Source organism: Gossypium hirsutum, chromosome A07, assembly GCF_007990345.1.
Source record: "Gossypium hirsutum isolate 1008001.06 chromosome A07, Gossypium_hirsutum_v2.1, whole genome shotgun sequence".
Classification (NCBI taxonomy): Eukaryota; Viridiplantae; Streptophyta; class Magnoliopsida; order Malvales; family Malvaceae; genus Gossypium; species Gossypium hirsutum.
The window spans coordinates 43,814,288-43,838,694 of NC_053430.1; the positions used below are offsets into that span (position 1 = coordinate 43,814,288).

General features: G+C 36.5%; 1 non-coding gene across 1 annotated transcript; it reads left to right on the forward strand.

The window, feature by feature from the left end:
• Nucleotides 1–22,603: 22,603 nt before the first annotated feature.
• Nucleotides 22,604–22,710, forward strand: LOC121204131 (small nucleolar RNA R71). Its single transcript, XR_005899059.1, has one exon. It is a non-coding gene; the product is annotated as a small nucleolar RNA R71 (small nucleolar RNA).
• The last annotated feature ends 1,697 nt before the right edge of the window (nt 22,711–24,407 follow it).

Consider the following 24,407-nt stretch of genomic DNA (forward strand, 5'->3'; position numbering starts at 1 on the left):
TTGCTATTATAGCACGTTTTCTCTCTGTTTGCTAGTTTAGCACATTTTTCTTTATACTTTAGGGTTTTGTTCTTTTTGTTCAGTTGATCAATCCAAAGGTTTTCAATAATAGTGATTATGGAGGAAGAATTGGCAAATCTCAACATCACTGATGAGGAAGATGACCCATTGGAATTTCAAGGGAATGCAGATGATGGGCATCAAAACCACCAAATAAAAATAATTCCTACAATAAAATAACTCTAAATAGTAGTAAAGAGTAGTAGAGTCTATTCCATAGGGATTGGTGATTATGATCAACTTTCATGTTTTTCTCGTGAATAGAATTTTTGTCGTGCCAATAATAGTGGCAATAGATGTGCCCACGACTGCAAACAATAAATGAAATAGCATAAATAAACAATTAAATAAATAAAAAATTAAGTTAAATTGGGAAATAAATTTAGATATTGTAAATAGAGTTATAAAGCCTTAGCCCTAGACTCGGTGGATTCCTATTTTTGAATCGATCCTTGAAAATTAGTTTTCTCCTCCAAACAATAAGCTCGTTATAACGACTAAGAACGTCTTAATAGCCAATTCTTCCTCTCGTAGTTGATTCTGGTACACCTTGGAAACCAACCCTTATCGATTATCTAACCATGATACACGCGTTCGCAATTCAAGACCCCGACAGCCTTGCATTCTGAAGAACCCAACTCAAATTAACGGCCTCAACTGTGCGGGACATTTAAATCTGATCACAATCTCCCTTAACTTGTTTACAGAAATCCAAATACAGCATGACCGAATCATCTTTCCAACTGTATGCCAAAACAACTCCAACCCAACACACTTTTTGAATTGAAATCGAGTTAACTTTAAAGGATGAATTTGTCAATCCTGATATTCCGGAGAGATGGTGAATACCTATTTGAAGGATTTTTAGTGTGGATACAATTTCTCACGATTCATGACCAAAAAAAATACTGGCCTAAAGCTAATTTTAATTTAGTGAAGCATGAAATTTATCATGCTTTGTTGGTTATAAAAGTGGATTTAATGATAATGGAGAAAGATGGAAAGGGGAAGGGACTTGGGAAATAATTAAACAAATTTGCTAAGAAAAGTAAATGAAATGAAAGTGGCAGTATGCCTACTAACATAGGAAATGGAAAGAATTAAAAAACAATTTCAATTCAATTCCAACTAATTAAGGTGTGATTTTTCAAGTGTACTATACCACCCATTTATACATAAACCATATATTAAAATTAGGCTAGTTCTACCTACCCACTAATTACATGAAATAATATCATATTTTTATTTTCTAAATTTGGCTTTTACAAGGTCAAAAATTTTGCTAGCCCCTCAAATGTCCCAAATTTTTTATTTGTCCCCTCTTCTATTTCTCGTGCCTCAATTTAATCCTTTTTTTTTTTGCTTGTCTTTGGTTTACAACATCCGAATTTCGTTCCGGACAATACTTAAACATAAATTCCACCAATTAGTAGGAATTAATACAAGAACAAGTTGATTTGAGCACGTAAAATATGCAAAATAAATATGCTATCAGATCCCCCTACTTAGCCTATTCTTGTCTTAAAGCATACTATACGTTCCTACATTAGAAATTATTCAGTAACTTATTAGAAATCATGTGACAGCCCAAAATTGACCCTAGTCGGGAAGTGGTTTCGGGACCGCTAAACCGAGTCACCGAAATGTTTGAATGTGATATTTATTGTCTAGAATATGTAATTATGAATGTGTGAAAATTTCAAGCTTCGATTTAGTCGATTGCATGTGAATTTAGTCGATAGGACTTATGTGAGAAAATTTTGAAATGTGATAGGTCAAAGCATAAGGGCCTATTAGTGCATGTTGAAAAAGGGGGACTTGCATGTCAATTTCCCCCCTATTAGTAGTGGCCGGCCATGACAAGCATGGTAGACCAAGTGTGATGGGCAAGACATGTCATAGACATGTTGTGTTAGTGCATCATGAGTGGAAACATGTCACAAACATGTTATGTTAGTGAGGTATGTTAGGAAAAATAAAATAATGAGCATGGAAATTAAATAATGAAAGGGAATATGATGAAAACAAAAAAAAGTGTGTGGTTGTTTCTCCCCCCCCATTTTGCCGAAACTAGAAAGAAAAACAAAAAAAAAAGTGCTCATCCTTTGGTTCATCCTTGGCCAAAAATTTTAAGGAGGAAGGAAGAAGAAAGGTTGAAGAGGTTCGGCCATGCATGTAGCTAGGCTAAGGTATGTTTGATGATGTTCCATGAGATGCATGCATGTTTTAGTTGTTAGCTTGAGTTCTACCTAGCCCATGGTCTAAATCTTGCTATGTGATGGAAATGACACTCGGCCATGGATGCATCATTCTTGGTTGATGTTTGATGTTGTGGTGATGAGGCATGAAGATGAGTTAAGTTTCGGCTAAGGTGGATTTGTGTTGATGTCATTTGCATGCTAAGTGTAAAGCTTTGTAATGATGCATGTGATGGTGGATTGATGATTCTTGAATCTCCTTTTTAGCATTTTTGAGTGAGCACATATGTGCATTGGTTGCTAGATGGGGAAGAATCGGCTAGCAAGTTGTGTGCTAAGGCCGAATATAACTTTTGTATGTTAATGAGCAATGCATGTGTTAAATTGATGGAAAGGGAGAGGATGCTTTACTAGTGTATATATGTGTGTATTAGCCAAGTTTTGAACTTGAAACAAGATGATATTTATAATCAATACAAGTAACCATACTTGTAGGAAGTATTAAGCATATAATCGGCCCCAACATAGACATGCATATTCGGCCATAGGAAGAAGATTTGGTGTTGCATGTATTCGGTTGGAGGCAAGCATATTGATGCTTTTGTCTTGGCTTAGAAAATTCGGCCAAGGGGGAAAATTAGCTAAAATGTTGAGTTTGATTCATGATTCCGTACATATGTGACTTTAATGTCTAATGTATAAATATGGGCTAAGTGCCTTGTGTTCCTCTTTTCGATGCTCAAATGATTAAATCAATTTATTTGTTTAATTAAGCTCAAGAGCAAAGGGGAACTAAATCCGATAAAGGGAAGGAAAAAGTGGTCGAATAGCCATCGGAATCGTTCGACAACATCCGAGGTAAGTTCTTGAGTAAGAGAGCTTAAATTAAGATTTGATTAGATCATGTTTTAAGCAAATCAAAATCATGCTCTTTGTGTGTGGCTATTGAGTCGAAATTACAAGAATGATAAGTGTCTTGTGTTCGAGTTTTGCTAACAAAAATGAAATACGAATGTGCCATGATTTATTGTTAAATGTGCATGGTTATTTGAATGATGTCCAGGCTAAGTCCCGAAGGCTTTGTGCTAAGTGACCATATCCGGACTAAGATCCGAAGGCATTTGTGCGAGATACTAAATCCGGACTAAGATCCGAAGGCATTTGTGCGAGATACTAATTCCGGGCTAAGCCCGAAGGCATTTGTGCGAGTTACTAAATCCGGGTTAAGTCCCGAAGGCATTTGTGCGAGTTACTATAACCAGGCTATGTCCCGAAGGCATTTGAACGAGGAGCTATATCCGGTTAAACTCCGAAGGTACGTGATTTGGGAATGAATGATCTTGCTGTAAAAATTTCAGTTAATACTCTAGAAACATCCCAACATTGAGGTATGTTTCGTATGTGCTTGAATTTAGTTGAGCCCTTACAAATAAGTATTCGCTCAGTTGATAAACGAGCTACCGGCCTTTGGCTAAGTTGATCTTTTGTGTATGTACATAAGGGTTGGTAATGTGAAGCAAGTATGATATCGAAAATTTGTGCATATGAAATTATCCGTTTAGCTATATGAATGCTATACTTTTGTTGTGCTGGAATTCCTTGCTCAAAACTTACTAAGCATAAATTGCTTACTCCGTTTCATTGCTCCTCTATTTTATAGATTTGGTTCTCCAGCTATCGGACTCGGGATCTTGAAGTCAAATTCGCCCACACTATCAAAGCCCCCCCTTTTGGTACAATTTTGGTTGAACTTCGAAATGGCATGTATAGGACTACCCGTTTGTTGTGGGTCGTGGACCCTTTGGACTTGTATAATTTTGGATAGCCATGCGAAAATGGCTTATATGTGTTTGAGTATAATGTTATAATCATTTGGTGTGGATATGCTTGACAAGGATTGGCCATGGGAATGGTTAATCACTATCATAAATTGTGCTATTTATGCAAAAAGGGCTAGTTGAATCATGGAAACCATGAAATAGGTAAAGTCTACCTTAAAGGCAGATGCTGACAGCAGCAGTGATGTAGATTTGGAAAATCACTAAAAATAGTAGGAATGAAATTAAATAGTGAATAAATTATGTAAACGAACCTTGATGAATCTATTTTCATAGGAAGGTAACGAAACAATCATACGGACAGTATGTTAAGAGATATTCAGGTTCTCGTTAGACAGGGCCAGAACGGTTTCTGGATTCCCTGTTCCGAATTTGGAAATTCATTATAAATTAACCAGAGATAATTAGAAGTCATGCCATATATGTATAGATTCCTCTCTGAGTCTAGTTTCTATAGAAACAAACTTCATCAGTATTGAAGCTCTGTGCAGGGAGATATCCAAGTCGTATTGCGCAAAGGTCAGTGTAGTCGATCCCTGTAACATGGGAGACTTTGACTAATGAAATGTACTAATTGGCCCAACCAAAAATTCTAGAAAAAAATATGTAGATGGGAATATGAGTCTAGTTTCAGGGAAAAATCACGAAACTGATTTTCGAGTTGTGAAACTCAAGATATGATTTTTAAAGCGACTAGTACGCAGATTTGGCAGTGTCTGGGAATATTTTTTTATAAGGGGTTTAAAGTCTGTTAACACCTCGTGTTCGACTCCGGTGTCGGTCTCGGGTTCGGGGTGTTACATTTTATTGGTATCAGAGCCAGGTTTAGTCGATTCTAGGACTACCGTAATGCGTTGGGTCTAGCTATACATGCCATTTTATGTGATTACTTGATAGTGTGGTGATTTCTGACAATTGTAAATGTGTTTATTTATAGTAATGGATCCCGATCCCGACCGAGAGGTAGCTGATGATCTTGAGAGTGTAGCGCCTGCTCCCGCACAAGGGACAGCGCCGGCGGACTCTCAACCTAATGCTAGTAACCCGAATGAGGAAGCTAGACAAGCTTTCTATAGCGTGATGAATGATTGGTTCAAGCAATACATTAGAACTAATACGGCTGTTCCACAACCTCCCTTCCCGACTAATACAACCCCCGCACCTACAATACCTCCGGTAACTGACCAAATAAGGTCAAATAAGCCCCCAGTTGACAGAATCCGAAAACATGGGGCTATTGAATTTAAAGCTACGGATAGCGACGATGCCGAGCAAGCTGAATTTTGGTTGGACAACACTATCCGGGTACTCGATGAGCTATCTTGTACACCCGATGAATGCCTAAAGTGTACTATCTCCTTGCTACGTGATTCTGCCTACTATTGGTGGAGTACTCTAACTTCTGTTGTGCCCCGAGAGCAAGTAACTTGGGAGTTTTTCCAAACTGAGTTTCAGAAAAAGTATATCAGTCAGAGATTTGTTGATCAAAAACAGAAGGAATTTCTTGAGCTTAAGCAAGGTTCCATGTCGGTTACTGATTACGAGCGAAAATTTGTTAGACTTAGCAAATACGCTCGGGAATGTGTTTCGTCCGAGGCTATCATGTGTAAACGCTTCGAGGATGGGCTGAATGAAGATATAAAAATGTTCGTTGGCGTTCTTGAAATACGAGAGTTCGTAGTACTTGTCGAGCGAGCTTGTAAAGCCGAAGAGCTTAGAAAAGAAAAACAAAAAGTTGATGTGGGAACTGGAGAGTTTCGTAAAAGATCCTCGGGAAAGTCTCTTCAACAGGCATCGAAGAAATTTCGAGATGATGTGGGCTGGTCTAGAGGCACTTCGGGCCTTTTTAGACGAGATCGTGATCGACCCCCTGTGGGTACACGAGGCACTTCGGTCGCCAGTGTTGGGAATGAACGTCGAGACAGAACGAAATGTCGATATTGCGGTAAATGGCATTCGGGGAGTTGTAGATTCCCTGACCGCTCCTGTTATAAGTGCGGATCAGTTGACCACTTCATTAAAGATTGCCCGAGGTTGTCTGAACAGAATGTAAATCAAAGTGGGAAACCGGGTGCTACCACTGCTCGAGGTAGACCAACTGGAAATACGGGCGATGCTAGTGGTGGCCAGAGAGGATCTAGAGATGCTACGACCAGATCCGAGGCTCGTGCGCCTGCTAGAGCTTATGCTATACGTGCCCGCGAGGATGCCTCTTCGCCTGATGTTATTACCGGTACTTTTATTCTCTTTGATACTAACGTAATTGCTTTGATTGACCCCGGTTCTACTCATTCATACATATGTGAAACCTTAGCATCCAGTAAGACTTTACCTATTGAGTCTACTGAGTTCGTAATTCGGGTGTCAAATCCCTTGGGTCGTTACGTGCTTGTCGACAAAGTGTGTAAGAAATGTCCCCTAGAAATTTGAGGTTCCTGTTTTCCGGCGGACTTGATGCTTTTGTCGTTTGAATGGTATAATTGTTACTTTAGTCCCTTTTATTTATTTCAATCTATAATTCAACTTTTAAATTTAATGCGATTTAGTCCCTATACCGTAATAACTCCTAATTTCATGAAAATTACTTATCCAAAATTTAATTCACTACTAAAATAACCTCGTAAATATTTAATAAAAGTATTTATAGATTCATTTCACAGGAAAAGAGTCTCGAGCCTCACTTTCCGTCACCCCTAACTATCAGGGTCTTTACAATTCTCCACCTAAATAAATTTCATCCTCGAAATTTACCTGAAAAGAGGTGAGGATACTGAGATCTCATCGTCTCTTCATATTCCCAGGTTGCTTCCTCAAAATTATTGCTACGCCATGGAACACATTTATTATGTAATTCTTTCACCTTTCGAGTTAAAATTTCGACCAGTTCTTCTTCATAAGACAAGTTAGGTTGAATTTTAATATTTTTCATCGAAATAATGTGAGACAGATCCGATCGATACTGAGCATTAACACATGGAAAACATCGTGTGTTTTTTTGTAATTCTATAGGTAATGGCAACCGATATGCGAATGGTCCCACTCTTTCAATGATCTCTTATGGTCTAATAAAACGAGGATTCAACTTCCCTTTTTCTGCCAAATCGTAGAGCTTTCTTCCAGGGTGACACTTTTAGAAACACCTTGTCACCAACATCAAACTCAATATCTCTATGTTTCAAATTTGCATACGATTTCTATCTATTGAAGGCTACTTTCAATCTATCTTGTATTATCTTAACAATATCTTCTATTTTTTGAATCAATTCCGACCTAACAACTTTTGTTTCGCACAATTCCATCTAGCAAATAGGTGTTTGACACCTACAATCATATAAGGCTTCATACGGAGCCATTTGAATGCTTGTTTGAAAACTATTATTGTATACAAATTCAGAAAAAGGTAAATAACATTCCTAACCTAATTCAAAACCGATTACACAAGTGTGAAGGATATCTTTTAAAATTTGAATAACACGTTCCTATTGTCTGTCTGCGGGTGAAAAGGTATGCTAAAGTTGAGTCTCGTACCAAGAGATTCATGCAACTGTTTCCAACATCTAGAAGTGAAATGTAGATCTCGGTCAGAGATAATCGACACAGGGACACATGCAATGTAACACCCCTAACCCATATCTGTCGTCAGAACAGGGTTTCGAAGCATTACCAGAACATTCAGAACATTTTTCCATTAATCTACATAAATTAATATTAATTTACCAAGATCAACCATAACATCCCTTAATTGGGCCCTCGAGGCCCAATACGAGCATTAGAATCGAATCAGGACTTAATTGGGACCTTTAAGAATTTTTTGCGCAATTACAATTTTTTTCCAAGGTGCAGGGCTCACACACCCGTGTGGTCCATGGGACATGCCCATGTGACCTTGGGACACGCCCGTGTTGGAGGCCATGTTCAACCCCATGTAACTCTCTGACTTGAACACATGGCCATGCCACACGTCCGTGTGCTAGGCCGCGTGGTTAATTAATTCCATTCGAAATTAAGTGCAGGTTTCACACGGCTAAGACACACACCCGTGTTCTAGGCCGTGTGGCACACATGGCTGAGACACACGCATGTGTCTCTCCCCGTGTGCTTAATTTTGAGCATTCTGTTTCTCAAAATTAAGGTGCAGGGGACACAGGCCTAGCCACATGCCCATGTTACAAGGTTGTGTGTCACACATGGTCTAGACACACGCTCGTGTGGACAAAATGAAGCTATTTCTAGCTTCATTTCTCACCCAAAATTTCACCCAAGACCTTCACTTGAAACACACAACTAATACAAACCATTCCAAGCATTAAAAATATGTAATTTCATCATTTAAGATGACATATCATCGTTAGCACAAGTGTTTATAAACTTACCTTGGATTAATTTAGGCATCCACAACATTGATCACATATTCATGACATAACACATGTGTATATGTATATCATGATAATCTTCTTAAACATACCAAAATGAACTATTACTAGCCATTCCAATGGCTAAGTTCCAAAATAACATTTTCAAGCCACTATTGACCAAGTTTTGCTATACATGCCATTATATCAAAATGATTTTACTAAGTATACCCAAAATATTAGTTGATAGTGTGGTGATGTTCCAATGATCTTCCAACCTTCACAAGCTTCCGAGCACTTTAAAATAGGGGAAAATAAAACGAAGTAAGAATTACATTCTTAATAAGTTTGTGTAACGGAAACTAAACTTTCCAATCTTGTTTATTAAAATCTAGACATACAAAGTTATGTTTCCATCCATTTGGCTAAATTGCCTAAGCACATACATTCAATCAAACATGTTAGTCACCAAAATATCCATATCAATCAAGTAACATAGATGAGCTCATCAAGCAATATTCTCTCAAGTCATTATCATATCACCTCAAGATTTTCATGCCATGTCAAGAGTTATATGTCCATTGAATCATTGAATCCTAATAGATGCACAAGTAGTACACTTGAAGTGTATGATTCGATAGTCCGTCAAATTCTCATTCAAGGATACCCATTAGGGAACTTAACAAAGAAACACTCTCTCGACCCACATATCGCATAACAGGATTACCAGTCCAGGCTAAATCCTTTATATAACGTATGCTTAGAGGAGCTCGATTAGGATTACCAGTCCAGGCTAAAACCTAATCATAACGTATGCTTGAGAGGTATTATATCGGGATTACCTATCTGGGCTAAATCCTTTTTATAACAAGGTCATTGGGATTACTTATCCTAGCTAAATCTCGTCTGTAACAAATGCAGAACCCTAATTGTTTCAGGAAATCGCATACAATCATCGAAATTCAACATTCAATCGGCACTTAACCCTTTATCACCATTTCAAGCATGAATCAAATTTCTCATGGTAGCATTCAAGGAATTTACATCAATATAAATCAAATTACATACAAAAACAACATTTAATTAACATAATTACATGCCGGATTAAGTTACACGAACTTACCTCCACACTTGTTCGCTTAAAAGTATACTAATCTAAAATCTTTTCTTTTCCTTGATCTAACCTCGAATTAGTGTTGTTCAGATCTATATAAATGAATTTAACCATCAATTTCATATTTAAATGGACTCAATTTACGTTATAGGCAAAATTACCATTTTGCCTTTAACTTTTCTTTAAATTTTAATTTTGTCCCTAGGCCCGAAAAATGAAACTTGTGAAAATTACTCCCTATTCCAAGCCTAACCAAAGCCCATTACAAATTTTCTAGCACATGTATTCATAAAATTTTAGAATTTTTCATCAAATTTCACAAGTTTACATTTTAGTCCCTAAATCAAGTTTTCATCAAAAATCAATTTGTAAAAGTTGTTTATCTATCAATAATCTTTCTTTTTCTACCATAAATTTCTAATTTCTAGCATTTAGATCCATGACCCATTTTCCAAACCTAGGTAACTTTTCAAATTAATCCCCTAAATAGAAAGATTAGACTATCCCGATTTCAAAAATATAAAAATCATTAAAAACGGGACTTGATTTCATACCTTTTCAAGCTTGGTAACTTGTCTTCCTCTCTCCTAGGGTTTCCATAGAAATTTTTTGGAAGATGATATGAAATTAGAAATTTAATTAACATCTTTTTAATTTTGTGATTTCGAAATTAGTCCTTTGCCTTTTTCTATAATTCTACAGATGAGTCACCAAGAAAAATTTACATACTTTTCTGAATGGTCTAATTAACATATAAGGATCTTAATTTTTTAATTCCATAGCTATTTGATCCTTATAGCTACGAGAATTCAACTTTTACATTTTATGCGATTTAGTCCTTCTCGTGATTAAGCACTTAATCAATAAAATTTTCATTTCAAAATTTTCAAACATGAATCGCCTATTATAATAAGGGCCATATAATAATGAAATAAAAATAAATTATATTTTTGGGTCAAATTTGTGGTCCCGAAACCGCTGCTCCGATTCACTGAAAAATAGGGTGTTACATACAATCTCATAATTTCCTGAATGTAAACTCTTCAAACTATAACATATCATATCAGATTTTTCATGAAGTCACGTGCATGGTTATAAAATAGAATCAGTAACAATCGATCTAACATTTTCAGATATCGCATATTCTCCATCAATAGAATTATACAGAGGAGTACCAACAAACTTAACAAATACACATCGCACCTGGATAATTCACACACATCAGATTAGCACATTACGTTTTGACAGATTCTATTCACTTGGGTTCAACATAACAGACATACATGTAGATCACACGCCCGTGTGGTCTACCCGTGTGATTCTAAATCGTAAACGGTGAGTCACACGGCCTGAACACATGCCCATGTCCTTGCCAATGTGGCTCGCACAGCTTGGGCACACACCCATGTCATCTGCCCGTGAGATTCTAAACCATAAATAGTGAGTTACACAGCCAGGGCACACACCCATGTCCTTGCTTGTGTGGCTCACATGGCCTAGGCACACGCCCATATCCCTGGCCATGCGGTCCTAAATCATAAACAGTGAGTTACATGGCCTGGATACACGCCCATGTCCTTGCCCGTTTGGTTCATACGGCTTACCACATGGCCTAGCACACAGCTGTGTGGCATCGACAACCCCATTTTTTAGCGTCCAAAATTCACAAAAAATAGGGATTTTTGGTACACACCTAATACAGATTCGAAGTAGATACAAAAAGGATGAGGTCTCATCCCAGCCAATGAATTGGACTAGAAAGACAAGTCAGATCCCGTACAGAATTAACACAACATAACGTAACAAAATAAAATGTCATTTTGAAAAGAAGAAACCAAAACAAAGAGCTAAATATCGAGAACGACTGACAGAAGAAACATAGAAGAAAAAGAAAGAACTAAAATGAAAAGAAAAATCATCAAAGGTTTCTGGAAGGTTTTAAGTAACCAACAGAAACTAACTACCATACAATGAAATTCAAAATAAAATATTTCCTATTGCTTTTGCCAGGATTCGAACACAGGACCAACGAGTATATAGAAGCTTAACCATTGAACTAGCAGACTCTTTCTTGACATAAATTGACATAATTTAACTTATAAACCCAACATTCAAAGGTAGGGGTTTAAGCAAAATAACAAAATTTTCAGAAATAGGATTCAGACCAAGAACTTCACACACATACCCCAAACACTTAACCATTGAACCAGATCAATTTGCTTGTCATAAATTTCAAAAATCTAAACTCAAAATCGAAGGATGACAACTCTTGATTTCAAAACCCAATTTCTTCTTACCCAGTTTTTAGTATGTTACAACTTTATCTCCTTTAAAAGAATTTTTTCCCTAGCATTCCCGCAGTCTCATCAATTCCTAAACCACAAAAATGATATTGTTCCTATTCACATAGACCACCATGCTGCCACTGTGCAACTCAAGTTTAATCCCAAAAAAATGAATAATATTTCTAACGACTTTTTATTCATTCATGCAAACTATCACAGCAACACATCACAAAATTGCAAAGAATTCTTAGATAGTGGACTCCAATCAATGACTCTCATACTCCTCTTATAGTCTGGAGTTGCTCAAACATAGACTCTTGACCCACAGATTTGAGTTGGGTCTCATTGACCCTTGCTAATCACTAAACACAGCTTAGGCACTACAGCGCCCACATTTCTTGACTATCGCCTTAGATTTGAGCGTCCTTATAGATTCAAATATTCTCAGATTGGGCTCATTGCCCCAAGTAGAGGACTCGACTCGAGTCTTTTGGTTATACCCAACATGCACTCGCACAACAAGGCTACATGTACTCATTATATTAATCTACAATTTTAAAATTTAACGAACTAACTTAGGTTTATCAACAATCCAAAGTCTAAAGTTTTAACAGAGGTTTCCACAGTTTTAACTAATATAGAGTAACCAAACACTACAGTATGTGTTAGATCATTTTACATAGCTAAAGTAGAGATACTTACAGATTGATGTCGGAGTCTTGAATTCTCTATTTATAAACTTGAAAATAATTAAAATCTAAATATCCACTTTTCAGAATTCTCAAATTTCAAAGTCAGTCAGAAGTCTCATTTACTTAAAATATTTTTCAAGAAGAATTTTGAACCAGAAACCACAGCCCGAGTTTTGCAAACATGGCTCTGATACCACTAACTATAACTTATCCAATTTCTACTTAAACTTTCAGGCCAAGTTTGGGGTGTTACACTGTGTATATTTAATGTGGTTGTCGGTGTTGAGAGTGACTACTTTGCAAAATGGAAAGAATTATGGGGACTTGGGTTTATTTAAAGAAAAATAGATTGGGTTAGGTGTATGCATGTGTGTGTTTTTAGGGTTTTGGCTATTGGGTTGTGAATAAAATAAATTGTATTACTGAGCAAGGAGTGCCCATGCCACAATCGGTATTCGATTTCTGAAAAAATCAACAGCCTTCACCACGTTCCTAAAAAATAACACATTAAATGGATTAAATAATAATCTTGTTGTTATTCATTTTATTTTCAACCTAAATTTTAATAAAATTAAAAATTAAATAAATTAAAATAAATTTGGGTTGCCTCCCAAAAAGCACTTTTGTTTGACGTTGTTAGCTCGACGAACTTAAATGTTATCCATTTAGCTTATTGAGAATTATTTTTTCCATCTCGTACACTTGGACATTCTTATAGAAAGGTTTCAACCTTTTCCCACTGTCCTTGAAGCACTTCTCGGATTCCCCCATCATTGGCGGATTAAGGCGTCTTTGAACTTCTTCGTTCAAGTTTGACTTTTCCTCTATCGAAATTGTTATATATTCTGGAAGCGGTTTAAGCTCTAATTTCGAGGCCTTCATGTGAATGACAGCTTCACATATTGGTTTTTTAATCATCAATAATTTCTTTTGCTTAACATCGAGATCTACACTCCTGCAAGGCACGATTTGTAACTTATCATTTTCAAAATGTAAGTTTTTCAATAGTTCTATTCCATTAACATTAGAGACATTTGTTATTGCATTAAGATGTCCCATATCCTCATACACATTAAATCTAACCGTTTCACCGTCAAATTCCATGGTGAGTGTTTCACTCCAAACATCAATTTTTGTTCGCGCGGTGCTTAGAAATGGTTTCCCAAGTAGAATGTCAAAAAAATTGACTGAGTTATCATCCTTCATGTTGATAATGTAGAAATATGTTGGAAAAATAAGTTTGTTTACCTTGACAAGAACATCCTCCAACACTCCTTCTAGATGCAGTACTGACCTATTTACAAGCTAAATGATTACACATGTTACCTTTAAAGGCTCACATTTAGTATTTTATAAATAAACAAGGGCGTAACATTAATAGATGCACCTAAGTCGCACATAGCTTCTTTAATCCCAACACTACTAATCTTGCAAGATACAGAAAACATACAGCGTTCCTTACATTTAGGTGGTATTTTCTTTTGTAAAATGGCAGAGACATTTTTTTTACACTCATGTTTTCATTGCCTAGGAGCTTCTTCTTACTCGTGTATAATTCTTTTAAGAACTTTGCATATCATGGAATTTGCTTAATCCCATCAAGAAAAGGGATGTTTATTTCTACATTTTGAAAGGTGTCAAGGATCTCCTTCTCTTCTTGCTCCTTTTTGCATTGGACTAGTCTTCTAGGAAATGGAGGCGGTATTGCAAACAGCCTTTGACAAGTCAAATCCGTAGTCAACACTGAATCGGGTTTCTATTTTCCTATTTTGGGTTGTGGGTATGAGTTGTGTCATGAGCTGACTCCAAAACTGTTCCACTTCTCAATGTTATAGCACTTGCATTATGTCAAGGATTAGATTTAGTTTGAGATGGAAATTTTTCTTGTGACTCCAATTGACTTACTACAAGCGCAAGCCTACTCATTTATTTATCCAACTCTTGAAGATGTGTTTCCGTCTTCTGTTGGAATTTTCTGCTACTGTTGGCTAACCTTTCCACTATATCTTCTGAGATGATTTTGGAGGTAGTAACTGTTGATTCAGAAGTTTCTTTTGTTGGTATGGTTGATTGAATCGAGGATTCGACCCACAACCCATATTTGGATGGTCTTTCCACCCCACATTATAGGTGTTTGAATAGGGGTCGTATCGCCTTTGGGGTCGCCTTGGAAAGTTTCCAACAACATTCACTTCTTCTGTCAAACCCTCATGCAAGATAGGACATGATTTCTTCGAGTGATCTAGCATAGCACAAATTCTACACAACTGGGCTAGGCTTATTTTATCTGTAAGTAAATTTTGAACAACATTAGTAAGCTTATCAATTTTATTTTTGATGAGTCATTAAACTAACTAAAATCAGGACAAAGGCAAGTGCACCTATCGAATAATAGTATAGCTATGGTGAGTCAGGAATATTGTAACCACGAGGGCTAAAAGTACTAGTAATTACTATTTTTTTATTATCTAGCCTATAAATTAAAGGGGATGTTTTTAATCAAGTTTATCTAAACTAATTATTAAGAATGTGATAGAGAATAGAATGAGAAAATACTTGAATATAACTAAAGAGAAACACACTACCTAGGAAAGAATCCACCTAGACTTCACTTATTATTCTGAATCTGAATTAGACGATTTATTCACTTGTGCTTTGATCAGTGGAAATCCCTAAACTATGTTAATATTTCTTTCTAGAGTAAGAAAAACTGACTCTAGTTTGATTAATTGAAATCTCTTTCTAATTAAAACCCCTATTGGTTAATTACCTCGATCTGTAAATTCCCCTATTAGATTTGGCTCTAATCCAGTGGATTTATGTTGTCCTATTTCTAGGATTGCATGCAACTCCAATCAATTATGCCAGATCTACTCTTAAGCAGTGACTTTGGCTCCACTGAAATAAGCACATCACACTTGAATTAATATCCTAAAAATATTAAAAATACAAGAATCACGTATTTATCATATAATCCAGAAAGTCAAATAATAAGATCTATCATAGGTTTCATCTTCCCTAGGTATCTAGGGAATTTAGCTCATAAACTGGGAGGGAAACATCTCAAAATTAGAAGAACAACAAGACATAAGAAACCCAATAAAACTTTGAAGGAAATTTGACTGGAGATCTTCAATCTTGAAGAAGATTTGCTTCTGAGTTGATTTCGATGGCATTCTTCGAGTAATTTCTTTGTTCTATTTTGCGTGCTCCCTTTAGTCCTCTTCTAATATGTATTTATAAACTTTAGAATGCTCAGAAACCTTAAAATTTTAGTTTTTCCACGTAAAAGAGAATCAGGGTTCGAAATCGACATGAGCTGGCACATGGGCGAGTGGCTAGCCCATGTGACTCAAACGGGCGTGTGCCCAGCCCGTGTAGAAGTTCCCAGGCCGTGTGGTTCCTGAAGATAGCTCTTTTTGTCTGATTTTGGCCCCTTTTTTTCTTCTTTCATTTCCCTATTCTCAGCTAAGTATGAAACATAAATTTAAAGGATTAGGAGCATCAAATTCACTAATTCACATAATAAATCATCCAAAAACATGCCAAGCATGGGATTAAAACATGTTACGTTTATGGTTTATCAAATATCCCCACACTTAAGTGTTTGCTTCTCCTCACGCAAAATCCTCGACTCATAATTAAAATTAAACTTTCTCAATTCATAATTCTCATCAATAATGTTTTATCGTAATTCACAAATAATCATACATTGATAATTCAACTAAAAAAGCATTAAAGATTCAAACAATCCAAGTCGAGCATTTTTAAATCATGAAAACATAGGTATTTCCCCTTATCTAAGTAATTACCTTTAATTCAGAACTAACAAGATTTGATATCCTCGCTAAAGATTAACTCAAATCACTCAAAGTGTTTAAGGTTCAAAAATAAACACTCAATAGTCAAACATGAAAAGTCATTACCATAGGCTTGCATGAAAATCAAATCTCCACCACTATAAAATGAGATGATACACAATTCAAAAGGCCTTTAAAAGGTTATAGTGGGGCTTAGGTTAAAGGTGTGGAGAAAGGCTGACAAAGAGGGTTAGAATTGAGATCGAATTGATAAATTGCCAAACTAGAAAAAAACTAATGCTGAATAATTACATCAATTGAAAACTTATCAAGAATAACACGAACTTCTTCTCAAAATATGAATTTAACTGTTCCAGTTCAATCAACATGGAACTACGTAATAATCAATAAATATGTATATATATTTTATTTTTATTTTTTTGAGAACAATGGATAATAAGAAATGATTTAACAACTGAAACAAAAGAATATAGTTAGGCAACTAACCAAATCAAATCTCGACAAAAAGGGAGTCAATCAAACGGGAACAATTCTCAACAAATCAAAAATGAGTTATGGGTTAACATTAATGGGTAAATCAAGAAACAATGTGTTAGGCTCAAAGGGGATTACTAAAGGTTAATTAAGTGGGTAGGCTTTTTATAAGATAAGTGGGTTAAGACCTAAGTGCCTTTATCATCTCAGTATATGAAATCAAATCTGTGGTCTCAACATGCATAATAGAATCAAGTTTTAAAATAACCAATCAATATTAACACACTCATAATCAAAAATAACATGAGCAGAAAAAATGTATGCTTTAAAGGCTCAAAATCTCACAAAAAATTATGGTTTTTGATATCAATCTTGCAAATCTCAAACTTCAAGGTAATATCTCAATTCAGGGAAACAACCTAAAATTTTTAATTTTGAAAATAGACTTTTCATGCTTGGTTCTCTCATGTCTTAAATTTTAAATATTCAATGCACAAATGTCTATGAATTTAATCTAAAACATATCAATGATAATCAAAAATCGATATGAATTCATTCTAATAGTAATATGAGAGAATCACTTGAACGCAAGAAATAATTCAGGGATTTTCTAATAATCATATAAATAACCTCCCCATACTTAATATGTACATTGTCCTCATTTACAAACAAAAATAATCACAGTAGAAATAGAATATCATAAGATAGGGAGAGAATTGAAACTGCCTTGAATATTGTATGAAATCCCCAGAATAGTGAAAAGTGGAATTGTTGGCAAATCTTAAAAGTAGTGCATGATTCTGAGCAACTAATAAGAAAATAAACACAAATGTGGAAGAAGATTAAAGGGGTACTCGATTAGAAACAATCATAATAAATAAAAATATAGTTCAAAATATAAAAACAAAAGTCTAAGAAAATAACAATAAACATAAAAATAGAAAAAAAAACTAAAAATAAAATAAAATGAATAGACTCAATGGTCCTCATCATCAGACACTTCTATATCGTGAGTCGTCGATGATGGAGAGGAGATATGAAAATGCTGATAGATCCTCTATAATGTCGTATCAAGATTGTCAAACCTCTGAGCGCAGTACTGCTCAAAGCGAGTGAGCCATTCTGAAATGTTCTATGAAGTAGGAGCAGTAGGAATATAGCAGTGTCTCAAAGGTGGAGGCTGTGGTGGTCCTCATGATAGGGAAGAACATCATTAGTGAAGTCCTCGGGTTCATTCTGAGCGTCAAAATAAAACAATTGATACTGAGGGGGGTCTACTCCACGACGCTACTCGATCATCCTCATGTGTATCATGCTCGAGATTTCTTGAAGGGACATCTAGCCTACTAGTGTGAGTGTTGAGCACTCCTTCGATGTGTCTAAGAGACCGAAGTGTCGAGCGAGGTGAGTCACATAATGGCCTAAACTGATGGGGCCCTTCCTGTGGCAGTCAATCTGATGGCAAAAGGCTAACACAATGAAGTACGCCAAGTCAAAGATATGCCTGGTGGCAATGCTCCATAAGAAATAGGCATCATGAGTGCTAACAACTCTAGTGCTCTCCCTCCTACCAGTCAGCATGTGTGCTAATAGTGCGTGAATGTACCGTAAGGCTAGAGGAAGAGAGGTCACTTTCAAGCGACTCGTGTCATATGGTGTTTGACTTGCCATAAGCTCAGTCCAAAAATGAGATATAGAGTAATATATGTGTCGATGAAGTCAAAGGAAGTGCTTGGAGCCCACAAATTCCTTTATGTAAAGTCCCATAACAGCACTGAACTCAGGGATGCTCATATGTCGCACCAAACCAGTAAGTCGAAAAGTAAGGGTACCTAGCTAGTCATGAGTCATCATGACCTGCTGTACCAGAAACCTCACGCAGAACTCTAAGGTAAGCCCATGTAGGTGGGCTCAATGATGGAGAAAAATATGTCCCACGGAGTTGTGGTAATGAAGGCACAAACATCATCAGCAAGGCGAACCTGTTCCAACACGACCCAATCAATATAGCAACATAGGCCGGGTGTTCGTACGTGAAGGAGCTTATATAAATCCTCCTGGGGGGCCGTAGAAAATCAGAGATAAGGGTGACTAGCCTCAACGGAAGTGCCCGAAGAGGAGGTCCCACCATGGGTCTTCCATTTTTTGAAGCAGGGACGGCGATTTTAGATTTATCGCGTGTGTTCATCCTAATGTACCTGCAATAAAGCAATCAAATAAATTTAATTTGACGAACAACAAAAGAGAAATAAGCTATGAGAATATCAAAATCTAAGTTAAGCTTAACAATTAGACTAATAAAGAAATGGACTTTGAGCATAATAAAACTAAAAACAGCATGCTACTAATAATCAAAAACTAATAATGAGCAATAATAATCATAAAGAAGTAGACTAGCAAGAATAATATAAAAATAGCAGCAAGAAACAAGTAAGAATAATATATAATATATCTAATACTAATAAGAATAAGCATGAGAATGATAGCTATCTAATCTAACTATATTAAATAGGAGTCAATATCATCAACTAAGGAAAATAAGAAAAATACTAACATAGAAAACTAAAGAACATAAATTGAAAAATAAAAAAAGAGAATAAACTGAAACTAAAATAAATAAACAAATAAATAAGATAAAGAAAAGGGTAAAAAAGGACAAAACAGACGATAGGATATTGGCGGTGGTCGAAGTGAGGGGCGTGATCGACTTTGGTCAAGCGCGCGGGGGTGCGATGGATGTACAAATGAGGTTGGAGAGGGTGAGAGGGGTCGGGGTGATGGTGGGAAGAAATAAAGGGAAAAGGAAGGAAAAATAAGAAGGGGAGTTGTTGTGGTGGCGCGGGAAAGAAAAAGAAAAGGGAAAAAGAAAGGGAAAGGTCTGGTGCGGGTGATGATAGAGCGGCGTGGGGGTGCTCAGCGGCCGTGGGTTACGTATGGAGGTTGAAGGTTGGTGGTCGTGGTGGTTCAATCAAGGGAAAAGGAAGGAGGGGAGGTACAACGGTCGAGGTCAACGGGGTGGGGGAACGAAAGGGAAAGAAAAGGAGACTATAGTGGCCGAATTATAGAGGTTAAGGGAGACTGGTGGCTAGGTTTGAAAAGAGGGGGAAGAAGACAAAAGTAAAAGAAAAAGTTAGGGTTTGGGGTTTTAAAGGGGGACACAATCGTGTAAGGCCCATATTGGGCCACATGGCCATGTCACACACCTGTGTGGCCTCTGTTCAGCCCATGTGCGAGTAATAAAATAAGTCCAGTCTTCACACGACCGTGTTCAATCTCCTTCACTTCTCTCATGCCCATGTGACCTCCCACTCACCCGTATGGCTTGGTCATGTGTCTTACCCATGTGACTCTTTGACTTGTTTTAAATTTGAAAAAATTAGCTCTAGGTTTTACACGGCCTAGGATACACTCGTGTGTCTAAGCCGTGTGGACTACTTTAGGCCGTGTCTTTGTCGATTTTTGGAAAAATTAATTTCCAGGCTCCACATAGCCAAGGAAACGCCCGTGTGTCCAGGCTGTATAGGTTACATGGCTGTGTCGCCAGGTTGTGTAACTCACTGTCGATTTCTTTGAAAATTTAAAACTAAATCTAAAAATTCTACATGGCCAAGGACACACCTATGTGTCTAGGCCATGTGGGTTTTTACATTTTTTTATTAATTTTTTTTAAAAAAAATACCATTAGAACTTATCAATGTTAATGCTCGGGTTGCCACTCGAGAAGTTCTTATTTAAAGTCTGAGCTCAACTTACCTCGTATTCGCACGATCATGGTGGTTCGCGGAGTCAAGACTCCTCTTTCTCGCTATCAATTCTTTCATTAAAATAAGGTTTGAGTCGAGTAATATTTACCTTAAAAGTACCGAATTCAGAATGATTTACTCGACTGTACTGTATGGGAAGACATTAGGTGCTGTAAAAGGAGTTGCTTTGTTTGTAATAAGCTCTGAAGTGGTAATTCTAGGGTCCGTTTTATCTAGCAATACTTGATCCCCAACCTTAAATTGGTTTTTTCCATCCTTATGCTCGTAATGGTGTCACCTTGGTTCTACATCGTGTATTCTCGGTTTTTCAAGGACATGTGTCCTCCATTCATCTAGTTCATCGATTTGTAGCATTCGTTCTTCATGAGTGGTTCTGTTTTTGTCACATAAGTAGGACCGTGGCTTTATCATATTGTTTCGAGGGATTTCTTGCAAAGAAGATTGAGCGATAAGGTTACTTTCATTAACAGAACTCATTTAATCATCTCGATTACTAGATATCTTAGCAAAATCACGAGCTTGGAGAGTGATTGTATCATCACCTACTCGAAGTATCAATTCACCTGTTCCAACATCAATTATAGTTCTAATAGTTTCAAAAAAGGGCCGACCTAGAATTAAAGGTAAGTCACTATCCTTATCCATGTCTAAAACAACAAAATCAACTAGGAATATGAATTTATCAATTTTAAATGAGTACGTCTTCAACAATACCCCTAGGAAATCTAATGGTTTTATCTGCTAATTGAATACTCATCCTAGTTTGTTTGGGTTTCCCAAGACCTAGTTGCTTAAACATTTTGTAGGGCATGACATTAATACTCGCCCGTAAATCAACTAAAGCATTATTAACATTTAAACTACCAACTAAACAATGAATAGTAAAACTCACTAGATCTTTCAACTTATTGGGTAGTTTATTCTATAAGATAGCTGAGTAAACTGCATTTAGCTCTACGTGTGACGAATCATCTAACTTCCGTTTGTTTACCAAAATCTCCTTTAGAAATTTAACTGAATTGGGCATCTGCAAAAGAGCTTCAACAAACGGTAAGTTAATATGCAACTTTTTCAAAAGTTAAAGAAATTTACAAAATTGTTCGTTTGTTTGGTCTTTCTTTGTTGCATTTGGATATGACACACAAGGTTTATACTCCCTACCTGCCAGTTTTTGCTCACTGTAGCTCACCTCAACCTTACCTTGACTTACCACACTTTCTTGCCTTAGTTCTGGTTCCAGTTCAACTAACCCTTCTTCATCTCGAACCTTAATTGCATGAAGCTACTCTCTTGGGTCAGTTTCGGTGTTGCTAGGCAAGCTACCTTGTGGTCTTTCTGAAATCAGCTTAGCAAGCTAACCTATTTGATTCTCAAGCCCTTGAATCGATGCTTGTTGATTTCTAAGTACTGTTTCGGTGTTTTGGAAGCGGGTTTCTGACACCGAAATGAATTTTGTCAGAATCTCCTAAAGGTTTAGCTTTTTTTCTTGTTGGTAAGGTGGTTGAAAGCCTAAAGGGGGTTGTGGTCTTTGGTTTTTTTGACCACCCTAAGAAAAATTGGGATGGTTCCTCAAACCTGCATTATAAGTGTTACTGTATGGATTATTCTAAGGTTTAGAATTATTACCCATATAGTTGATTTGTTTGTTCTTTGTGCTAGAGTTGTAGGATAGACATTTTGGATTGTTTATCCCTCCTCCATTTCGTCACATTGCATCATAAGATGTACCTATGTAGAACCATATAAACCATCAATCTTTTTTTTTAAAAGTTCTACCTGATTTGATGACATGGTGACCGCATCTATGTTGAAAACACTAGCTACTTTCATCGACTTCGTTCTCATGACTTGCCATTGATAATTATTTAGTGACATCTCCTCTATAAACTCATAAGCCCCTTCAGGCATTTTATTACTCAGAGTCCCACCGACAGCTGCATCGATCAATTTCCTAGTTGAGGGGTTCAAACCGTAGTAGAAAGTTTGAACTTGTAACTATAGAGGTAACCCATGGTGAGGGCACCTTCTCAATAAGTCCTTATACCTCTCTCATGCATCATATAGAGTCTCTAAATCCATTTGCACGAAGGAAGAGATATCATTCCTCAACTTAGCTGTCTTAGCAAGCGGGAAATACTTCAATAAGAACTTTTCGGTCATTTGCTCCCATGTAGTGATAGAACCTCGTGGTATGGAGTTCAACCACTATTTAGCCTTATTTCTCAATGAGAAGGGAAACAACTATAGCCAAATGGCATAATCAAAAATGTCATTTATCTTGAAAGTGTCACGGAATTCCAACAAGTTAGCCAAATGAGTATTTCGATTTTCATCTTGCAACCTGTCGAACTGAACAAATTGTTGAATCATTTGAATGGTGTTCGGCTTCATTTTGAAGTTATTCGCAACAATAGTAGGTCTCACAATACTCGATTCAGCCCTAATTAAATTGGGCCTGGCATAATTGCACATAGTACGAGGAACAGGATTCGGATTTGCCAGATTTGCAACGACCATAGGAGGTAGCTGATTATTTTGATTTTCAGCCATCTCCTCAGTGATAATTATCACTCACTCTTGCTCTTCCACTGTACTTTGTCGACTCTGTCTTACTTCTCTACAATTTTTGTGAGCTATGCTTTCAATCTCACTGTCGAATACTAAAGGTCCTGACGGGTTTCTTTTAGTCATAAACCAAAAGAACCTGCTAGAAGCAAACAAAAGAAAAATTAGAAAACAAAAATTATACTTAAAACAAAAATAAAATGCAATAAAAGTAAAAATGGCTAAATTAATAAAAATTTAGTGTTCCTAATATCTTAGTCCCCGACACAGAGCCAAAAACTTGATGAGCTACTAAACTAAATAAAATCACGACAATGGCAAGCGCACTTATCGAATAATAGTATAGCTATGGTGAGTCGGGAATATCGTATCCAGGAGGACTAAAAGTTTTAGTAATTACTATCTTTTTATTAACTAGCCTATAAATTAAATGGGATGTTTTTAATCTAAATTTAACTAAACTAATTATTAAGAACACGATAGAGAATAGAATGACAAAATACTTGAATATAACTAAAAAGAAAGACAATACCCAGGAAGGAATCCACATAGATTTCACTTATTATGTTAATTATGCCAGATCTACTCTTGAATTAATCAACCTAAAGTCAGTTGGTCTTACTCTTGAAAGAGATATTAACATAATTTAGGATTCTTTCCTAAAGTTAGTTGGTCTTACTCTAGTCAATTATGCCAGATCTACTCTTAAACACAGACTTTTGCTCCACTGAAATAAGCACATCACACTTGAATTAATATCCTGAAAATATTAAAGTAAGAAATAAGCATACATAATTGAGAACAAGAATCAAGTATTTATCATATAATCCAGAAAATCAAATAATAAGATCCATCATAGGTTTCATCTTCCCTAAGTATCTAGGGAATTTAGTTTATAATCTAGGAAGGAAAAATCTTAAAATTAGAATAACAACAAGACATAAGAAACCTAATAAAACTTCGAAGGAAGGTTGACTGAGGATCTTTAATCTTGAAGAAGATCTACTTCTGAATTAATTCTGACGACGTTCTTCGAGTAATTTCTTTGTTCTATTCTATGTGTTCCCTTTAGTCCTCTTCTAATATGTATTTATAAAGTTTAGAATGCTCAAAAACCCTAAAATTTTTATTTTTCGCATAAAAGAGAAGCAGGGTTCGAAATCGACACGGGTTGGGACATGGGCGTGTGGCCAGCCCGTGTGGCTCATACGGGCGTGTGCCCTGGCCATGTGGTTCTTGAAGAT